This window comes from Carcharodon carcharias, chromosome 19 (genome assembly GCF_017639515.1).
Source record: "Carcharodon carcharias isolate sCarCar2 chromosome 19, sCarCar2.pri, whole genome shotgun sequence".
In the NCBI taxonomy this organism is placed as follows: Eukaryota; Metazoa; Chordata; class Chondrichthyes; order Lamniformes; family Lamnidae; genus Carcharodon; species Carcharodon carcharias.
The window spans coordinates 90,888,059-90,907,059 of record NC_054485.1 but is presented as its reverse complement, the minus strand read 5'-3'; positions in this window follow the sequence as shown (position 1 = coordinate 90,907,059).

Sequence of the window (19,001 nt, the reverse complement as noted above, 5' to 3'; positions counted from 1 at the left end):
CCCATAGCTCTGTATCAATCCCAAAATAATCCCACTGCCCCACTCTCTCCACATAGCCCTGTATCAATCCCAAACTAATCCCACTGCTCCTCTCTCCCCCATAGCCCTGTATCAATCCCAAACTAATCCCCACTGCCCCTCTCTCCCCATAGCCTGTATCAATCCCAACTAATCCCACTGCCCCTCTCTCTCCCCTTGCCTGTATCAATCCCAAACGTAATCCCACCTGCCCCGGCTCTCTCCCCCATGAGCCCTGTATCAATCCCAAACTAATCCCACTGCCCCGCTATCTCCCCATAGCCCTGTATCAGTCCCAAACTAAATCCCACTGCCCCTCTCTCCCATAGCCCTGTATCATTCCCAAACTAAATCCCACTGGCCCCTCTCTCCCCATAGCCCTGTATCAATCCCAAACTAATCCCACTGCCCCATCTCTCCCTCATAGCCCTGTATCAATCCCAAACTAATCCCACTGCCCCGCTCTCCCCATAGCCCTGTATCAATCCCAAAATAATCCCGCACTCCCCTCTCTCCCCATAGCCCTGTATCAATCCCAAACTAATCCCACTGCCCCTCTCTCTCCCCATAGCCCTGTATCAATCCCAAACTAATCCCACTGCCCCGCTCTCTCCCCATAGCCCTGTATCAATCCCAAACTAATCCCACTGCCCCGCTCTCTCCCCATAGCCCTGTATCAATCCCAAACTAATCCCACTGCCCCGGTCTCTCCCCATAGCCCTGTATCAATCCCAAACTAATCCCACTGCCCCGCTCTCTCCCCATAGCCCTGTATCAGTCCCAAACTAATCCCACTGCCCCTCTCTCCCCATAGCCCTGTATCAATCCCCAAACTAATCCCACTGCCCCTCTCTCCCCCATAGCCCTGTATCAAACCCAAACTAATCCCACTGCCCCGCTCTCCCCATAGCCCTGTATCAATCCCAAACTAATCCCACTGCCCCTCTCTCCCCATAGCCCTGTATCAATCCCAAACTAATCCCACTGCCCCGCTCTCCCCATAGCCCTGTATCAATCCCAAACTAATCCCACTGCCCCTCTCTCCCCATAGCCCTGTATCAATCCCAAACTAATCCCACAGCCCCACTCTCTCCCCATAGCCCTGTATCAATCCCAAACTAATCCCACTGCCCCTCTCTCCCCATAGCCCTGTATCAATCCCAAACTAATCCCACTGGCCTGATCTCTCCACATTAGCCTGTATCAATCCCAAACTAATCCCAGTGCCCCTCCCTCCCCCATAGCCCTGTATCAGTCCCAAACTAATCCCACTGTCCCACTATTTCCCCCATAGCCCTGTATCAATCCCAAGTTAATCCCACTGCCCCGCTCTCCCCATAGCCCTGTATCAATCCCAAACTAATCCCACTGCCTCTCTCTCTCCCCATAGCACTGTATCAAACCCGACCTAATCCCACTGCCCTGCTCTCTCCCCATAGCCCTGTCTCAATCCCAAACTAATCCCACTGCCCCATTCTCTCCACATTGCCCTGTATCAGTCCCAATCTAATCCCAGTGCCCTCTTCTCCCCATAGCCCTGTATCAAGTCCCAAACTAATCCCACTGCCCCCTCTCTCCCATAGCCCTGTATCAATCCCCAAACTAATCCCACTGCCCCTCTCTCCCCATAGCCCTGTATCAATCCCAAACTAATCCCACTGCCCCGGTCTCTCCCCATAGCCCTGTATCAATCCCAAACAAATCCCACTGCCCCTCTCTCCTCATAGCCCTGTATCAGTCCCAAACAAATCCCACTGCCCCTCTCTCCTCATAGCCCTGTATCAATCCCAAACTAATCCCACTGCCCCTCTCTCCTCATAGCCCTGTATCAATCCCAAACTAATCCCACTGCCCCCTCTCTCCCCATAGCCCTGTATCAATCCCAAACTAATCCCACTGCCCCGCTCTCTCCCCATAGCCCTGTATCAATCCCAAACTAATCCCACTGCCCTCTCTCCCCATAGCCCTGTATCAATCCCAAACTAATCCCACTGCCCCTCTCTCCCCATAGCCCTGTATCAATCCCAAACTAATCCACTGCCCCGCTCTCTCCCCATAGCCCTGTATCAATCCCAAACTAATCCCACTGCCCCTCTTCTCCCCATAGCCCTGTATCAATCCAAACTAATCCACTGCCCCTCTTCTCCCCATAGCCCTGTATCAATCCCAAACTAATCCCACTGCCCCTCTCTCCCCATAGCCCTGTATCAATCCCAACTAATCCCACTGCCCTCTCTCTCCCCATAGCCCTGTATCAATCCCAAACTAATCCCACTGCCCCTCTCTCCCCATAGCCCTGTATCAATCCCAAACTAATCCCACTGCCCGCCTCTCTCCCCATAGCCCTGTATCAATCCCCAACTAATCCCACAGCCCATCTCTCTCCCCATAGCCCTGTATCAATCCCAAACTAATCCACTGCCCTTCTCTCCCCATAGCCCTGTATCAATCCCAAACGAATCCCACTGCCCCGCTATCTCCCCCATAGCCCTGTATCAATCCCAAAATAATCCCTCTGCCCCTATCTCCCCATAGCCCAGTATCAAAACCAAACTAATCCCACAGCCCCACGCTCTCCCCATAGCCCTGTATCAATCCCCAAACTAATCCCACTGCCCCACTCTCTCCACATTGCCCTGTATCAGTCCCAAACTAATCCCACTGCCCCTGCCTCCCCCATAGCCCTGTATCAGTCGCAGACTAATCCCACTGCCCCAGCTCTCCCCCATAGCCCTGTATCAATCCCAAACTAATCCCACTGCCCGCTCTCTCCCCATAGCCCTGTATCAATCCCAAACTAATCCCACTGCCCCTCTCTCCCCATAGCCCTGTATCAAGTCCCAAACTAATCCCACTGCCCCCTCTTCTCCCCATAGCCCTGTATCAATCCCAAACTAATCCCACTGCCCCTCTCTCTCCCCATTGCCCTGTATCAATCCCAAACTAATCCCACTGCCCCTCCCTCCCCCATAGCCCTGTATCAGTCGCAGACTAATCCCACTGCCCCGCTCTCTCCCCATAGCCCTGTATCAATCCCAAACTAATCCCACTGCCCCTCTCTCCCCATAGCCCTGTATCAATCCCAAACTAATCCCACTGCCCCTCTCTCCCCATAGCCCTGTATCAATCCCAAACTAATCCCACTGCCCCGCTCTCCCCGATAGCCCTGTATCAATCCCAAACTAATCCCACTGCCCCTATCTCTCCCACATAGCCCTGTATCAAACCGAAACTAATTCCACTGCCCCTCTCTCCCCATAGCCTAGTATCAAACCCACACTAATCCCACTGCCCCGCTCTCTCCCCATAGCCCTGTATCAATCCCAAACTAATCCCACTGCCCCTCTCTCCCCATAGCCCTGTATCAATCCCAAACTAATCCCACTGCCCCGCTCTCTCCCCATAGCCCTGTATCAATCCCAAACTAATCCCACTGCCCCGCTCTCTCCCCATAGCCCTGTATCAATCCCAAACTAATCCCACTGCCCTGCACTTACCCCATAGCCCTGCATCAAACCCAAACTAATCCCACTGCCCCGCTCTCCCCATAGCCCTGTATCAATCCCAAACTAATCCCACTGCCCCTCTCTCCCCATAGCCCTGTATCAGTCCCAAACTAATCCCACTGCCCCACTCTCTCCCCATAGCCCTGTATCAATCCCAAACTAATCCCACTGCCCCACTCTCCCATAGCCCTGTATCAATCCCAAACTAATCCCACTGCCCTCTCTCCCCATAGCCCTGTATCAATCCCAAACTAATCCCACTGCCCCTCTCTCCCCCATAGCCCTGTATCAATCCCAAACTAATCCCACTGCCCCGCTCTCTCCCCATAGCCCTGTATCAAACCCAAACTAATCCCACTGCCCCTCTCTCCCCATAGCCCTGTATCAATCCCAAACTAATCCCACTGCCCCTCTCTCCCCCATAGCCCTGTATCAATCCCAAACTAATCCCACTGCCCCACTCTCTCCCCATAGCCCTGTATCAATCCCAAACTAATCCACTGCCCCACTCTCCCCATAGCCCTGTATCAGTCCCAAACTAATCCCACTGCCCCTCTCTCCCCATAGCCCTGTATCAATCCCAAACTAATCCCACTGCCCCTCTCTCCCCATAGCCCTGTATCAATCCCAAACTAATCCCACTGCCCCGCTCTCTCCCCATAGCCCTGTATCAATCCCAAACTAATCCCACTGCCCCTCTCTCCCCCATAGCCCTGTATCAATCCCAAACTAATCCCACTGCCCCTCTCTCCCCATAGCCCTGTATCAATCCCAAACTAATCCACTGCCCCTCTCTCCCCATAGCCCTGTATCAATCCCAAACTAATCCCACTGCCCCGCTCTCTCCCCATAGCCCTGTATCAGTCCCAAACTAATCCCACTGCCCATCTCTCCCCATAGCCCTATATCAATCCCAACCTAATCCCACTGCCCCTCTTTCTCCCCATAGCCCAGTATCAATCCCAAACTAATCCCACTGCCCTCTACTCCCCATAGCCCTGTATCAATCCCCAATTTAATCCCAATGCTCAGCTCTCTCCCCATAGCCCTGTATCAATCCAAATCTAATCCCAGTGCTCCGCTCTCTCCCATAGCCCTGTATCAATCCCCAAACTAATCCCACTGCCCCACTCTGCCCCTAGCCCTGTATCAATCCCAAACTAATCCCACTGTCCCACTCTCCCCATAGCCCTGTATCAATCCCAAACTAATCCCACTGCCCCTCTCTCCCCATAGCCCTGTATCAATCCCAAACTAATCCCACTGCCCCACTCTCTCCCATAGCCCTGTATCAATCCCAAACTAATCCCACTGCCCCGCTCTCTCCCCATAGCCCTGTATCAATCCCAAACTAATCCCACTGCCCCGCTCTCTCCCCATAGCCCTGTATCAATCCCAAACTAATCCCACTGCCCTCTCTCTCCCCATAGCCCTGTATCAATCCCAAACTAATCCCACTGCCCCTCTCTCCCCATAGCCCTGTATCAATCCCAAATTAATCCCACTGCCCCACTCTCTCCCATAGCCCTGTATCAATCCCAAACTAATCCCACTGCCCCTCTCTCCCCATAGCCCTGTATCAATCCCAAACTAATCCCACTGCCCCGCTCTATCCCCCATAGCCCTGTATCAGTCCCAAACTAATCCCACTGCCCCTCTCTCCCCATAGCCCTGTATCAAACCCAAACTAATCCCACTGCCCCGCTCTCTCCCCATAGCCCTGTATCAATCCCAAACTAATCCCACTGCCCCGCTCTCCCCATAGCCCTGTATGAATCCCAAAATAATCCCACTGCCCCGATCTCTCCCCATAGCCCTGTATCAAATCCAAACTAATCCCACTGCCCCTCTCTCCCCATAGCCCTGTATCTGTCCCAAACTAATCCCAATGCCCCTCTCCCCCCCATAGCCCTGTATCAATCCAAACTAATCCCACTGCCCCACGCTCTCCCCATAGCCCTGTATCAATCCCAAACTAATCCCTCTGCCCCTCTCTCCCCATAGCCTAGTATCAAACCCAAACTAATCCCACTGCCCCGCTCTCTCCCCATAGCCCTGTATCAATCCCAAACTAATCCCACTGCCCCGCTCTATCCCCCATAGCCCTGTATCAAACCGAAACAAATTCCAATGCACCGCTCTCACGGTTGGCCTGTATCAATCACAAACTAATCCCACGCCCCGCTCTCTCCCCATAGCCCTGTATCAATCCCAAACTAATCACACTGCCCCCTCTCTCCCCATAGCCCTGTATCAATCCCAAACTAATCCCACTGCCCCGCTCTCCCCATAGCCCTGTATCAAATCCAAACTAATCCCACTGCCCCTCTCTCCCCATAGCCCTGTAACAAATCCCAAACTAATCCCACTGTCTCGCACTCTCCCCATAGCCCTGTATCAATCCCAAACTAATCCCACTGCCCCGCTCTCTCCCCATAGCCCTGTATCAATCCCAAACTAATCCCACTGCCCCTCTCTCCCCATAGCCCTGTATCAATCCCAAACTAATCCCACTGCCCCACTCTCCCCATAGCCCTGTATCAATCCCAAACTAATCCCACTGCCCCTCTCTCCCCATAGCCCTGTATCAATCCCAAACTAATCCCACTGCCCCGCTCTCCCCATAGCCCTGTATGAATCCCAAAATAATCCCACTGCCCCGATCTCTCCCCATAGCCCTGTATCAATCCCAAACTAATCCCACTGCCCCACTCTCCCCATAGCCCTGTATCAGTCCCAAACTAATCCCACTGCCCCTCTCTCCCCATAGCCCTGTATCAATCCTAAACAACTCCCACTGCCCCGCGCTCTCCCCATAGCCCTGTATCAATCCCAAACTAATCCCACTGCCCCGCTCTATCCCCCATAGCCCTGTATCAAACCCAAACTAATCCCACTGCCCGTCTCTCCCCATAGCCCTGTATCAATCGCAAACTAATCCCACTGCCCGCTTTCTCCCCATGGCCCTGTATCAATCCCAAACTAATCCCACTGCCCCTCTCTCCCCATAGCCCTGTATCAAACCCAAACTAATCCGACTGCGCCGCTCTCTCCCCATAGCCCTGTTTAAACCCAAACTAATCCCACTGCCCCTCTCTCCCCATGGCCTTGCATCAATCCCAAACTAATCCCCTCCCTCTCTCTCCATAGAGCCTGTATCAATCCCAAACTAATCCCATTGCCCCTCTCTCCCCATGCCTTGCATCAATCCCAAACCTATCCCCTCCCTCTCTCCTCCATAGGCCTGTATCAATCCCAAACTAATCCCACTGCCCCTCTCTCCATGGCCTTGCATCAATCCCAAACTATTCCCCTCCCTCTCTCCTCCATAGCCTGTATCAATCCCAACTAATCCCACTGCCCCTCTTTTCTCCCCATTGCCCTGTATCTGTCCCAAACTAATCCCACTGCCCCACTCTCCCCATAGCCCTGTATCAAACCCAAAACTAATCCACTGACCCCGGTCTCTCCCGTAGCCCTGTATCATCCATCTAATCCACTGCCCCACTCTCTCCCCATAGCCCTGTATCAATCCCAAACTAATCCACTGCCCACTCTCTCCCCATAGCCCTGTATCAATCCCAAACTAATCCCTCTACCCCTCTCTCCCCATAACCCAGTATCAATCCCCAACTAATCCCACTGCCCCGCTCTCTCCCCATAGCCCTGTATCAATCCCCAAACTAATCCCACTGCCCAGCACTCTCCCCCATAGCCCTGCATCAAACGCAAACTAATCCCACTGCCCCGCTCTCCCCATAGCCCTGAATCAAATCCAAACAAATCCCACTGCCCCTCTCCCCCCCATAGCCCTGTAACAAATCCCAAACTAATCCCACTGCCCCGGTCTCTCCCCATAGCCCTGTATCAAACCCAAACTAATACGGCGGCCCCGGTCTCCCCATAGCCCTGTATCAATCCCAAACTAATCCCACTGCCCCTCTCTCCCCATAGCCCTGTATCAAACCCAAACTAATCCCACTGCCCCACTCTCCCCATAGCCCAGTATCAATCCCAACTAATCCCACTGCCCCTCTTCTCCCCATAGCCCTGTATCAATCCCAAACTAATCCCACTGCCCCTCTCTCCCCATAGCCCTGTATCAATCCCAAACTAATCCCACTGCCCCTCTCTCCCCATAGCCCTGTATCAATCCCAAACTAATCCCACTGCCCCGCTCTCTCCCCATAGCCCTGTATCAATCCCAAACTAATCCCACTGCCCAGCACTCTCCCCCATAGCCCTGTATCAATCCCAAACTAATCCCACTGCCCTGCTCTCCCCATAGCCCTGTATCAAATCCAAACTAATCACACTGCCCCGCTGTCTCCCCCATAGCCCTGTATCAATCCCAAACTAATGCCTCTGCCCCTCTCTCCCCATAGCCTAGTATCAAACCCACACTAATCCCACTGCCTCCCCCTCTCCCCATAGCCCTGTATCAATCCCCAACTAATCCCACTGCCCCTCTCTCCCCATAGCCCTGTATCAATCCCAAACTAATCCCACTGCCCCTCTCTCCCCATAGCCCTGTATCTATCCCAAACTAATCCCACTGCGCGTCTCTCCCCATAGCCCTGTATCAATCCCAAACTAATCCCACTGCCCCGCTCTCTCCCCATAGCCCTGTATCAATCCCAAACTAATCCCACTGCCCCTCTCTCCCCATAGCCCTGTATCAATCCCAAACTAATCCACTGCCCTGCTCTCCCATAGCCCTGTATCAAACCCAAACTAATCCCACTGCCCAACTATCTCCCCATAGCCCTGTATCAATCCCAAACTAATCCCTCTGCCCCACTGTCCCCATAGCCCTGTATCAGTCCCAAATAAATCCCACTGCCCCGCTCTCTCTCATAGGCCTGTATCAGTCCCAAACTAATCCCACTACCCCTCTCTCCCCCATAGCCCTGTATCAATCCCAAACTAATCCCACTGCCCCGATCTCGCCCCATAGCCATGTATGAGTCCCAAATTAATTCCACTGCCCCTCTCTCCCCATAGCCCTGTATCAATCCCAAACTAATCCCACTGCCCTACTATCTCCCCATAGCCCTGTATCAATCCCAAATTAATCCCACTGCCCCGCACTCTCCCCATAGCTCTGTATCAATCCCAAACTAATCCCACTGCCCCTCTCTCCCCATAGCCCTGTATCAATCCCAAACTAATCCCACTGCCCTCTCTCTCCCATAGCCCTGTATCAATCCCAAACTAATCCCACTGCCCCGCTCTCTCCCCATAGCCCTGTATCAATCCCAAACTAATCCCACTGCCCCGCTCTCTCCCCATAGCCCTGTATCAATCCCAAACTAATCCCACTGCCCCCTCTCTCCCCATAGCCCTGTATCAATCCCAAACTAATCCCACTGCCCGCTCTCTCCCATAGCCCTGTATCAATCCCAAACTAATCCCACTGCCCGCTCTCTCCCCATAGGCCCTGTATCAATCCCAAACTAATCCCACTGCCCCTCTCTCCCCATAGCCCTGTATCAATCCCAAACTAATCCCACTGCCCCTCTCTCCCCATAGCCCTGTATCAATCCCAAACTAATCCCACTGCCCCTCTCTCTCCCATAGCCCTGTATCAATCCCAAACTAATCCCACTGCCCCGCTCTCCCCATAGCCCTGTATCAATCCCAAACTAATCCCACTGCCCCGCTCTCTCCCCATAGCCCTGTATCAATCCCAAACTAATCCCACTGCCCCGCTCTCCCCATAGCCCTGTATCAATCCCAAACTAATCCCACTGCCCCGCTCTCCCCATAGCCCTGTAACAAATCCCAAACTAATCCCACTGTCTCGCACTCTCCCCATAGCCCTGTATCAATCCCAAACTAATCCCACTGCCCCTCCCTCCCCATAGCCCTGTATCAGTCCCAAACTAATCCCACTGCCCCGCTCTCTCCCCATAGCCCTGTATAATCCCAAATTAATCCCACTGCCCCACTCCCTCTCATAGTCCTGTATCGATCCCTGACTAATCCCACTGCCACGAAATCTCCCCCAAAGCCCAGTATCAATCCCAAACTAATTCCACTGCCCAGCTCTCTCCCCATAGCCCTGTATCAATCCCAAACTAATCCCACTGCCCCACTCTCTCCCCATAGCCCTGTATCAATCCCAAACTAATCCCACTGCCCACTCTCTCCCCATAGCCCTGTATCAATCCCAAACTAATCCCACTGCCCCACTCTCCCCATAGCCCTGTATCAAACCCAAACTAATCCCACTGCCCCGCTCTCTCCCCATAGCCCTGTATCAATCCCCAAACTAATCCCACTGCACCACTCTCTCCCCATTGCCCTGTATCATCCCAAACTAATCCCACTGCCCCGCGCTCTCCCCATCACCCTGTATCAAATCCAAACTACTCCCACTGCCCAGCTCTCTCCCCATAGCCCTGTATTAAACCCAAACTAACCCCACTGCCCCGCTCTCTCCCCATAGCCCTGTATCAATCCCCAAACTAATCCCACTGCCCCCTTCTCCCCATAGCCCTGTATCAATCCCAACTAATCCCACTGCCCCTCTTCTCCCCATAGCCCTGTATCAGTCCCAAACTAATCCCACTGCCCCCTCTCTCCCCATAGCCCTGTATCAATCCCAAACTAATCCCACTGCCCCTCTCTCCCCATAGCCCTGTATCAATCCCAAACTAATCCCACTGCCCCGCTCTCTCCCCATAGCCCTGTATCAGTCCCAAACTAATCCCACTGCCCCTCTCTCCCCATAGCCCTGTATCAATCCCAAACTAATCCCACTGCCCCGCTCTCCCCATAGCCCTGTATCAAATCCAAACTAATCCCACTGCCCCTCTCTCCCCATAGCCCTGTATCATCCCAAACTAATCCCACTGCCCCCTCTCTCCCCATAGCCCTGTATCAGTCCCAAACTAATCCCACTGCCCCCCTCTCTCCCCATAGCCCTGTATGATCCCAAACTAATTCCACTGCCCCTCTCTCCCCATAGCCCTGTATCAGTCCCAAACTAATCCCACTGCCCCTCTCTCCCCATAGCCCTGTATCAGTCCCAAACTAATCCCACTGCCCGCTCTCCCCATAGCCCTGTATCAATCCCAAACTAATCCCACTGCCCCTCTCTCCCCATAGCCCTGTATCAATCCCAAACTAATCCCACTGCCCCTCTCTCCCCATAGCCCTGTATCAAACCCAAACTAATCCCACTGCCCCACTCTCCCCATAGCCCTGTATCAATCCCAAACTAATCCCACTGCTCCTCTCTCCCCATAGCCCTGTATCAATCCCAAACTAATCCCACTGGCCTGATCTCTCCCCATAGCCCTGTATCAATCCCAAACTAATCCCACTGCCCCACTCTCTCCCCATAGCCCTGTATCAATCCCAAACTAATCCCACTGACTCTCTCTCCCCCATAGCCCTGTATCAATCCCAAACTAATCCCACTGCCCTGCACTCCCCATAGCCCTGTATCAATCCCAAACTAATCCCACTGCCCCTCTCTCCCCATAGCCCAGTATCAATCCCAAACTAATCCCACTGGCCTGATCTCTCCCCATAGCCCTGTATCAATCCCAAACTAATCCCACTGCCCCGCTCTCTCCACATTGCCCTGTATCAATCCCAAACTAATACCGCGGCCACGGTCTCCCCATAGCCCTGTATCAATCCCAAACTAATCCCACTGCCCCTCTCTCCCCATAGCCCTGTATCAATCCCAAACTAATCCCACTGCCCCGCTCTCCCCATAGCCCTGTATCAATCCCAAACTAATCCCACTGCCCCGCTCTCTCCCCATAGCCCTGTATCAATCCCAAACTAATCCCACTGCCCCGCTCTCTCCCACATCGCCCTGTATCAAACACAAACTAATACTGCCCCGGTCTCCCCATAGCCCTGTATCAATCCCAAACTAATGCCTCTGCCCCTCTCTCCCCATAGCCCTGTATCAATCCCAAACTAATCCCACTGCCCCACTCCCCACATAGCCCTGTATCAGTCCCAAACTAATCCCACTGCCCCTCTCTCCCCATAGCCCTGTATCAATCCCAAACAAATCCCACTGCCCCACTCTCTCCCCATAGCCCTGTATGAGTCCCAAACTAATCCCACTGCCCGCTCTCTCACCATAGCCCTGTATCAATCCCCAAACTAATCCACTGGCCCCTCTCTCCCCATAGCCCTGTATCAATCCCAAACTAATCCCTCTGCCCCTCTCTCCCGATAGCCCTGTATCAATCCCAAACTAATCCCACTGCCCCTATCTCTCCCACATAGCGCTGTATCAAACCGAAACTAATGCCTCTGCCCCTCTCTCCCCATAGCCTAGTATCAAACCCACACTAATCCCACTGCCCCGCTCTCTGCCCATAGCCCTGTATCAATCCCAAACTAATCCCACTGCCCCGCTCTATCCCCCATAGCCCTGTATCAAACCGAAACTAATTCCACTGCCCCGCTCTCTCCCCATAGCCCTGTATCAATCCCAAACTAATCCTCACTGCCCCGCTCTCCCCATAGCCCTGTATCAAGTCCCAAACTAATTCCCACTGCCCCCATCTCTCCCCATAGCCCTGTATCAATCCCAAACTAATCCCACTGCCCCCTCTCTCCCCATAGCCCTGTATCAATCCAAACTAATCCACTGCCGCTCTCTCCCCATGGCCCTGTATCAATCCCACACTAATCCCACAGCCCCCTCTCTCCCCCATAGCCCTGTATCAATCCCCAAACTAATCCACTGCCCCTCTCTCCCCATAGCCCTGTATCAATCCCAAACTAATCCCCACTGCCCCTCTCTCCCCATAGCCTGTATCAATCCCCAAACTAATCCCACTGCCCCTCTCTCCCCATAGCCCTGTATCAATCCCCAAACTAATCCCACTGCCCCCTCTCTCCCCATAGCCCTGTATCAATCCCAAACTAATCCCACTGTCCCTGCACTCTCCCCATAGCCCTGTATCAATCCCAAACTAATCCCACTGCCCCACTCTCTCCCCATAGCCCAGTATCAATCCCAAACTAATCCCACTGCCCAGCACTCTCCCCCATAGCCCTGTATCAAACCCAAACTAATCCCACTGCCCCGCTCTCCCCATAGCCCTGTATCAAATCCAAACTAATCCCACTGCCCCTCTCTCCCCATAGCCCTGTATGAAACCCAAACTAATCCCACTGCCCCTCTCTCTCCCCATAGCCCTGTATGAGTCCCAAATTAATTCCACTGCCCCTCTCTCCCCATAGCCCTGTATCAATCCCAAACTAATCCCACTGCCCTACTATCTCCCCATAGCCCTGTATCAATCCCCAATTAATCCCACTGCCCCACTCTCTCTCATAGTCCTGTATCGATCCCTGACTAATCCCTCTGCCCCTCTCTCCCCATAGCCCTGTATCAATCCCAAACTAATCCCACTGCCCCGCTCTCTCCCCATAGCCCTGTATCAATCCCAAACTAATCCACTGCCCCTCTCTCCCCATAGCCCTGTATCATCCCAAACTAATCCCACTGCCCCGCTCATCCCCATCTCCCCGTATCAAACCCAAACTAATCCCACTGCCCCTCTCTCCCATAGCCCTGTATCAATCCCAAACTAATCCCACTGCCCTCTCTCTCCCCATAGCCCTGTATCAATCCCAAACTAATCCCACTGCCCCTCTCTCCCCATAGCCCTGTATCAATCCCAAACTAATCCCACTGCACCGCTCTCCCCATAGCCCTGTATCAATCCAAAACTGATCCCACTGCCCCGATCTCGCCCCATAGCCCTGTATCAATCCCAAACTAATCCCACTGCCCCACTCTCTCTCCATAGCCCTGTATGAGTCCCAAATTAATTCCACTGCCCCTCTCTCCCCATAGCCCTGTATCAATCCCAAACTAATCCCACTGCCCCTCTCTCCCCATAGCCCTGTATCAATCCCAAACTAATCCCACTGCCCCGCTCTCTCCCCATAGCCCTGTATCAGTCCCAAACTAATCCCAGTACCCCTCCCTCCCCCATAGCCCTGTATCAGTCGCAGACTAATCCCACTGCCCCGCTCTCTCCCCATAGCCCTGTATCAATCCCAAACGTTCCCATTGCCCCTCTCTCCCCATAGCCCTGTATCAAACCCAAACTAATCCACTGCCCGCTCTTCCCCATAGCCCTGTATCAATCCCAAACTAATCCCACTGCCCCTCTCTCCCCATAGCCCTGTATCAACCCAAACTAATCCCACTGCCCCTCTCTCCCCATAGCCCTGTATCAATCCCCAAACTAATCCCACTGCCCCTCTCTCCCCATAGCCTGTATCAATCCCCAACTAATCCCACTGCCCCTCTCTCTCCCCATAGCCCTGTATCAATCCCAAACTAATCCCACTGCCCCACTCTCCCCATAGGCCTGTATCAATCCCAAACTAATGCCTCTGCCCGTCTCTCCCCATAGCCCTGTATCAATCCCAAACTAATCCCACTGCCCCTCTCTCCCCATAGCCCTGTATCAATCCCAAACTAATCCCACTGCCCCACTCTCTCCCCATAGCCCTGTATCAATCCCAAACTAATCCCACTGCCCCGCTCTCTCCCCATAGCCCTGTATCAGTCCCAAACTAATCCCACTGCCCCTCTCTCCCCATAGCCCTGTATCAATCCCAAACTAATCCCACTGCCCCGCACTCCCCCATAGCCCTGTATCAATCCCAAATTAATCCCACTGCCCCGCACTCTCCCCATAGCCCTGTATCAATCCCAAACTAATCCCACTGCCCCGCTCTCTCCCCATAGCCCTGTATCAATCCCAAACTAATCACACTGCCTCCCTCTCTCCCCATAGCCCTGTATCAAACCCAAACTAATCACACTGCCCCGCTCTCTCCCCATAGCCCTGTATCAATCCCAAACTAATCCCACTGCCCCGCTCTCTCCCCCATAGCCCTGTATCAGTCCCCAAACTAATCCCACTGCCACGCTCTCTCCCCATAGCCCTGTATCAATCCCAAACTAATCCCACTGCCCCACTCTCTCCCCATAGCCCTGTATCAATCCCAAACTAATCCCACTGCCCCGCTCTCTCCCATAGCCCTGTATCAATCCCCAAACTAATCCCACTGCCCCGCTCTCTCCCACATCGCCCTGTATCAAACACAAACTAATACTGCGGCCCCGGTCTCCCCATAGCCCTGTATCAATCCCAAACTAATCCCACTGCCCCTCTCTCCCCATAGCCTGTATCAATCCCAAACTAATCCCACTGCCCCGCTCTCTCCCCATAGCCCTGTATCAATCCCAAACTAATCCCACTGCCCCTCTCTCCCCATAGCCCTGTATCAATCCCAAACTAATCCCACTGCCCCTCTCTCCCCATAGCCCTGTATCAATCCCAAACTAATCCCACTGCCTCCCTCTCTCCCCATAGCCCTGTATCAATCCCAAACTAATCCCACTGCCCCGCTCTCTCCCCATAGCCCTGTATCAATCCCAAACTAATCCCACTGCCCCGCTCTCTCCCCATAGCCCTGTATCAGTCCCAAACTAATCCCACTGCCCCTCTCTCCCCATAGCCCTGTATCAATCCCAAACTAATCCCACTGCCCGCTCTCTCCCCATAGCCCTGTATCAATCCCAAACTAATCCCACTGCCCCGCTCTCTCCCCATAGCCCTGTATCAATCCCAAACTAATCCTCACTGCCCCGCTATCTCCCGCATAGCCCTGTATCAAACCGAAACTAATCCCACTGCCCGCTCTCTCCCCATAGCCCTGTATCAAACCCAAACTAATCCCACTGCCCCACTCTCTCCCCATCTCCCTGTATCAAACCCAAACTAATCCCACTGCCCCGCTCTCTCCCCATAGCCCTGTTTAAACCCAAACTAATCCCACTGCCCCTCTCTCTCCCCTTAGCCCTGTATCAATCCCAAACTAATCCACTGCCCCGCTCTCTCCCACATAGCCCTGTATCAAACACAAACTAATACTGCGGCCCCGGTCTCCCCATAGCCCTGTATCAATCCCAAACTAATGCCTCTGCCCCTCTCTCCCCATAGCCTAGTATCAAACCCACACTAATCCACTGCCCTCTCTCCCCCATAGCCCTGTATCAATCCCAAACTAATCCCACTGCCCCTCTCTCTCCACATAGCCCTGTATCAATCCCCAACTACTCCCACTGCCCCTCTCTCTCCCCCTAGCCCTGTATCAATCCCAAACTAATCCCACTGCCCCCCGTCTCTCCCCCTAGCCCTGTATCAATCCCCAAACTAATCCCACTGCCCTCTCTTCCCCATAGCCCTGTATCAAACCCAAACTAATCCCACTGCCCCGCTCTCTCCCCATAGCACTGTATCAAACCCAAACTAATCCCACTGCCCCGCTCTCTCCCCATAGCCCTGTATCAGTCCCAAACTAATCCCACTGCCCAGCACTCTCTCCCCATAGCCCTGTATCAATCCCAAATTAATCCCACTACCCGCTCTCTCTCATAGCCCTGTATCAGTCCCAAACTAATCCCACTACCCCTCCCTCCCCCGTAGCCCTGTATCAAACCCAAACTAATCCCACTGCCCCTCTCCCCATAGCCCTGTATCAAAACCAAACTAATCCCACTGCCCCCTCTATCTCCCCATAGCCCTGTATCAATCCCAAACTAATCCCACTGCCCCGATCTCTCCGCATAGCCCTGTATCAATCCCAACTAATCCCACTGCCCCTCTCTCTCCCATAGCCCTGTATCAATCCAAAACTAATCCCACTGACCCTCTCTCCCCATAGCCCTGTATCATCCCAAACTAATCCCACTGCCCCATCTCTCCCCATAGCCCTGTATCATTCCCAAACTAATCCAATGCCCCTCTCTCCCCATAGCCCTGTATCAATCCCAAACTAACCCACTGCCCCTCTCTCCCCATAGCCCTGTATCATCCCAAACTAATCCCACTCTCCCTGCTCTCTCCCCATAGCCCTGTATCAATCCCAAACTAATCCCACTGCCCCGCTCTCTCCCCATAGCCCTGTATCAATCCCAAACTAATTCCACTGTCCCGCTCTCTCCCCATAGCCCTGTATCAATCCCAAACTAATCCCACTGTCACTGCTCTCTCCCCATAGCCCTGTATCAATCCCCAACTAGTCCCACTGCTCCTCTCTCCCCATAGCCCTGTATCAATCCCAAACTAATCCCACTGCCCCGCTCTCCCCATAGCCCTGTATCAATCCCAAACTAATCCACTGCCCCTCTCTCCCCATAGCCCTGTATCAATCCCCAAACTAATCCCACTGCCCCCTCTCTCCCATAGCCCTGTATCAATCCCAAACTAATCCACTGCCGCTCTCTCCCCATAGCCCTGTATCAATCCCAAACTAATCCCACTGCCCCTCTTTCTCCCCCATAGCTCCTGTATATCAAGTCCCAAACTAATCCAACTGCCGCATCTCTCCCCATAGCCCGGTATCAATCCCAAACAATCCCCACTGCCCCGACTCTCTCCCCAGTAGCCTGTATCAATCCCAAACTAATCCCACAGCGCCACTCTCTTTCCATTGCCCTGTATCAGTCCGAAACTAATCCCACTGCCCCGTTCTGTCCCATAGCCCTTTATCAATCCCAAATTAATCTCACTGCCCCTCTCTCCCCCATAAGCCCTGTATCATCCCAAACTAATCCCACTGCCCCTCTGTCTCCCCATAGCCCTGTATCAATCCCAAACTAATCCCACTGCCCCTCTCTCACCATAGCCCTGTATCAATCCCAAACTAATCCCACTGCCCCGCTCTCTCCCCATAGCCCTGTATCAATCCCCAACTAATCCCACTGCCCCACTCTCCCCATAGCCCTGTATCAATCCCAAACTAATCCCACTGCCCCGCTCTCCCCATAGCCCTGTATCAATCCCAACTAATCCACTGCCCTTCTCTCCCCATAGCCCTGTATCAATCCCAAACTAATCCCACTGCTCCTCTCTCCCCATAGCCCTGTATCAATCCCAAACTAATCCCACTGCCCCGCTCTCCCCCATAGCCCTGTATCAATCCCAAACTAATCCCACTGCCCCTCTCTCCCCATAGCCCTGTATCAAACCCAAACTAATCCCACTGCCCCTCTCCCCATAGCCCTGTATCAATCCCAAACTAATTCCACTGCCCCGCTCTCTCCCCATAGCCCTGTATCAAACCCAAACTAATCCCACTGCCCCACTCTCCCCATAGCCCTGTATCAATCCCAAACTAATCCCACTGCCCCTCTCTCCCCATAGCCCTGTATCAAACCCAAACTAATCCCACTGCCCCGCTCTCCCCCATAGCCCTGTATCAATCCCAAACTAATCCCACTGCCCCTCTCTCCCCATAGCCCTGTATCAAACCCAAACTAATCCCACTGCCCCTCTCTCCCCATAGCCCTGTATCAATCCCAAACTAATCCCACTGCCCCTCTCTCCCCATAGCCCTGTATCAATCCCAAACTAATCCCACTGCCCCTCTCTCCCCATAGCCCTGTATCAATCCCAAACTAATCCCACTGCCCCGCTCTCTCCCCATAGCCCTGTATCAATCCCAAACTAATCCCACTGCCTGCCTCTCTCCCCATAGCCCTGTATCAATCCCAAACTAATCCCACTGCCCCGCACTCCCCATAGCCCTGTATCAATCCCAAACTAATCCCACTGCCCCACTCTCTCCCCATAGCCCTGTATCAATCCCAAACGAATCCCACTGCCCCGCTATCTCCCCATAGCCCTGTATCAAACCCAAACTAATACCGCGGCCACGGTCTCCCCATAGCCCTGTATCAATCCCAAACTAATCCCACTGCCCCTCTCTCCCCATAGCCCTGTATCAAACCCAAACTAATCCCACTGCCCCGCTCTCTCCCCATAGCCCTGTATCAAACCCAAACTAATACCGCGGCCACGGTCTCCCCATAGCCCTGTATCAATCCCAAACTAATCCCACTGCCCCTCTCTCCCCATAGCCCAGTATCAATCCCAAACTAATCCCACTGCCCCTCTCTCTCCCCATAGCCCTGTATCAATCCCAAACTAATCCCACTGCCCCGCTCTCTCCCCATAGCCCTGTATCAATCCCAAACTAATCCCACTGCCCCTCTCTCTCCCCATAGCCCTGTATCATTCCCAAACTAATCCCACTGCCCCGCTCTCTCCCCATAGCCCTGTATCATGCCCAAACTAACCCCATTGCCCCGCTCTCCCCCATAGCCCTGTATCATGCCCAAACTAATCACACTGCCCCGCTGTCTCCCCATAGCCCTGTATCAATCCCCAACTAATCCCACTGCCCCTCTTTCTCCCCATAGCCCTGTATCAGTCCCAAACTAATCACACTGCCCTGCTGTCTCCCCATAGCCCTGTATCAGTCCCAAACTAATCCCACTGCCACACTCTCCCCCATAGCCCTGTATCAATCCCAAACTAATCCCACTGCCCCTCTCTCCCCATAGACCTGTATCAATCCCCAAACTAATCTCACTGCCCCTCTTCCCCCATAGCCCTGTATCAA